Source organism: Chrysochloris asiatica, unplaced genomic scaffold, assembly GCF_000296735.1.
Source record: "Chrysochloris asiatica unplaced genomic scaffold, ChrAsi1.0 scaffold00255, whole genome shotgun sequence".
Lineage (NCBI taxonomy): Eukaryota > Metazoa > Chordata > Mammalia > Afrosoricida > Chrysochloridae > Chrysochloris > Chrysochloris asiatica.
Genome location: NW_006408773.1, coordinates 2,868,504 through 2,872,744, shown reverse-complemented (window position 1 = coordinate 2,872,744; position 4,241 = coordinate 2,868,504).

Below are 4,241 nucleotides of genomic sequence, written 5' to 3'. Positions count from 1 at the left end.
GGAAAATGTCAGCCACTGAGCAGTCTGTCTGGCAGCTTGCATCAAGCCCGGGTGTCTGTCTTCTTTGTATCTGTTTTCTCTGTGTCTGTTTTCTCTCTCTCTCTCTCTCTCGCCATCGTCACTGGACACCCCATCTTCGGGTCCTCACCCCCTTGCCGAGGCCAGACCCTGGCACCATCCAGGTCTCCACCAGGGTTCACAGGAGTCTAGTGAATGTGGTCGGGCTTAGCTCGCAACTTCATTGCTGTTGTTTCCCCCTCTTCCCCTTATCGACGTCCAACGTTGTCACCAGTCAGACCACATGCCTGCTCATGTATTCCCCTTGAGTCTTAGTCTTGGAAGGGGGTTTGCTCTGAGGGGTCCCTACCACCTGCATTATTGACTTCCAGGTGAACAGCTTACTTGTTCTTGTAGTAATCAATCAGACTGTTGCTATTGTTTTGGATTTTTCCTGCCAGTCTTTCTTTCACGAAGTATCTTTTCTTCTAGCCGTCCAGGCTGGCCTACTCACCCTTTCCAGTGGAAATTTTCTACCTCAGTCAGTTCTGGATGGGGTTCTGGATTCCACCTGTGGTCTTGTGCAATGTAAAGGCTCCACAGGAAGCCTCTTTCACTGGGAAACTTCTGGCCTCCTTTTAAGATATTCCAATCAGTTGTAGGCTGAAGACGGACTTACAAGCTTTCTGTAGTGATGATTCTGGCTATTCCTTTCTCCACCCCTTAAGTGTCTATTTTACAATGATAGGCAAGGGAAACCAAAATTCAAAAGACAGGCAAACATCTTAACATTAGTCACCTCTTTTACCCCTTGAAACCATGACTCAATCCCTTTATCCCAGATCCCTGTTGTTCCAAGGTTGTGCATACAACATCAAATACTTCTGACCCAATTAGCCTATATGAACCTGCCTAACTGTTCTCATCAACCTTATTCTTCCATCCCACTCCCCCTTCTTGTGTATTGCCCTCCCCCACACACCCAAGCTATACTGTGTCTATTCCCAACCCTGTACTCTATCTTCCCTTCCCTCCTTCCCCTGGTTTCAACTCATACATCCTGGTGATCAGCAAATATATATATGTTTTTACCCCCTTTTAGTGTGAGTTCATTTTCTTACTCTTTTACAATAATTGTCCTATGCATTATTTCTTCATTTGTGACTGACTCATTTCACTCAGAATAATGTCCTCAGGGTTCATAAATGTTATGCAGTGGCTTGCAGCTTCCTTTTTTGCTCTTCAAAGTAGCATAGTATTCCATTGTGTGTATGTACCACAGTTTGTTTATCCATTATTCAGTTGATGGACACATTTGCTAATTCCATCTTTCTGCTATTGTAAATAGTGCTGCTATGAACATTGGTGTGCATATATTTACTCATGATATGGCTCGTATTTCTTGTGGGTAAATACCTAGTAGAGGAATTACTGGGTCATAAGGTGTTTCTATTTCCAACCTTCTGAGGAAGCACCATGTTGCTTTCCAGAGTGGTTGGACTATTTTGCAATCCCACCAAAAATGTAGGATGGTCCCAGTCTCTCAGCATCCTCCCCAGCATTTTTTGCCCTCTACTTTTTTTTTTTTTAATCTTTGCTGTTATTGTTGGTGTGAGATGATATCTCATTGTTGTTTTGATTTGCAGCTCTCTAAATAGCTCTGGTAGCTTAGTGGTTATGAATTGGGCTTCAATCCTCATGGTCAGCAGCAGGAAACTACCAACTGCTCCATGGGAGAAAGATGAGGGTCACTGCTCCCATAAAGATTTACAGCCTCAGAAACCCTGTGCAAGGTTGCTTTGAGTTGGAACCGACTCCATGACACATAACAACAACAACAACAATGGCTAGTGATAGTGAACATTTCTTTTTTTTTCTAATGTTTTAATGTGTATTGTGGGATAGTTTACATGGGGGATCATTAGTTTTACATTCATTCTATCATACATCATTTCATTGTCATAGTTATCATCCCTTCTATGCATCATCTCCCAACCAAACGGTATACCCTGCAAGCCCACCCTGCCCCATGGTCCTCAGCACACAGACCCTTTCCCTCTCTGGATCTCAAGTCCTCAGCAACTCCATCTCTTCATGTCATCCTCTCTGTCTCCATCTCAGGTCTCTCTGCTTCTCTGGGTGGGGTCCCGCACTCCGTTCTTCTCCATTGATAGCCCCAGGGCCCTCCGCTCCTAGACTGAAAGGTTAATCACTCCTTGGTATAAAATATCCATCATTACATTCCCAGTCCTCACTATCAGTCCTGATAACAATTATTCACTATTGCATCACAAGAGACCCATCTGCATTTCTTTTCATCAACCCTTTCTAGACAGGTTGGATACAACTTGCTGGAGACTCTACCATCCTCCCCGCCCTGTCGATCTAGGTTCCCTCTTGAAAGCCAGTCACTTCTTACCTTTGTATCCCTCCCCACATTTTGGGTAGCCAATGTTCAAGTTGCCCATCCCTGTCTACTCTTTGTGTAGTGGGGGTGGGAATAATTCTTGGAGCAGGGATTTGTTTCCTTTTTTGAGCTATTGCATTTATAGGTGCAGGTCAAGTTTATCAAGTTGTATCAGATGACGTTTTTTGTGGGGTTTTTTTTTTCCCCCTCTTCTTTCTTCTTCGGGTTGAGCTCTATCCATTCAGTCATTGAAACCATGTCAAGTGGGTATCATCTGCAAGTGTGGGTGTTCTTGCATCTGTCCACCCTCTTCTTATCAGCTGGTCACTTTGCTCTCCACTCTAGTACTCTGTGACTGTGTCACTGACTCTGAGTCCATGAGTCCCCAGGTCTTGCCTCGCTGCTGGCCGACCAGGTCTCCACCTGGGTTCACAGTAGTCTGCTGAACGATGCAGGGCTTGGCTCACCGCTTCATTGATGTTCTTTGGTCACTTCTCTTTATGGGTGATGTGTGTGGTCGCCAATCAGAGCATGTATTTCCATTGCATCTTGGTCTTGGAAGAGGATTTGCACTGAAAGGACCCAACCACTTGCCTTGATGTCTCCTGGGCAAGCAACTTGCTTGTTCCTGTGGTAACAGTTGGACTGCCCTTATTGTTTTGTATTTTTCCTGTAGGTCTTTGTTTCAAGGCGTGTCTTCAGGTTTTCTGCCTGCTGCAGGCTGATCTGCTTGTCCTTTCAAGAGGAAATGTTCCCATCTCTGAGGGTCTGGATGTGGTTCAGGCTTCCATCTACAGTCTTGTGTAATGCAGAGGATCCTCAGGAAACCTCCTTCACTGGACACATTGTAGCCCCATTTTAGGCATTCCAATCAGTTATAGGCAAAACACGGACTTACAAGCTTCCTATGGTGATATTTCTGGCTATTCCTTTCTCTACACCCAAGTGCTTGTTTTATAATATAATGCATGGAAACCAAGGTTCAAAAGTCAGCCAAGCATCTTAACATTATTCCCCCCTTTTCCATATTCCAACCATGTTCCAGTCTCTGTATCACAGAGCCCTATTGTTCCAAGGCTGTGCCTACATCATTTTTTACCTCTGTCCCATTTAGCTCATTCCTACCTGTCTAATTGTTCTCCCGTCTACTTTGTTCTTCCAGTCCCCTCTCCCTACTTGTATATTGCCTCCCTTCCCAACACCCAAACTATCCTGTGTCTATTCCCTGCCCTGTGCTCCACCTTCCCCTACCATCCTTAACCTTACCACTACGTCCTAGCAACCTGCTAAGAATCCACTTTAGTGGATTAGTATGGGTTCTTTTTCTTAGTCTTTTACAGTAGTGGTCCTATGCAGTATTTACCTTTTGTGATTGACTAATTTCACTCAACATAATGCCCTTAAGGTTCATCCATGTTAGGAAGTGGCATGCAGCTTCCTTGTTATTTTTCAAGATGGCATAGTAATCCATTGTGTGCATGTACCACAGTTTGTTTATCCATTCTTCAGTTGATGAGCACTTTGACTGTCTCCATCTTTTTGCTATTATAAATAATGCAGCTATGAACATTGGTGTGCATATATCTTCCTGTGTTGTGGCTAGTTTTTCTTGTGGGTAAATACCAAGTAGAGGAATTGCTGGATCAAATGGTATTTCGATTTTCAACCTTCTGAGGAAGCGCCATATTGCTTTCCAGAGAGGTTGGACCATTTTGCAGTCCCACCAGCAATGCAGGAATGTCCCAGTCTCTCCACATCCCCGCCAGCATTTATTGCCCTCAACTTTTGATCTTTGCCCTTTATTGCTGGTATGAGATGATATTTCATTGTTGTTTTG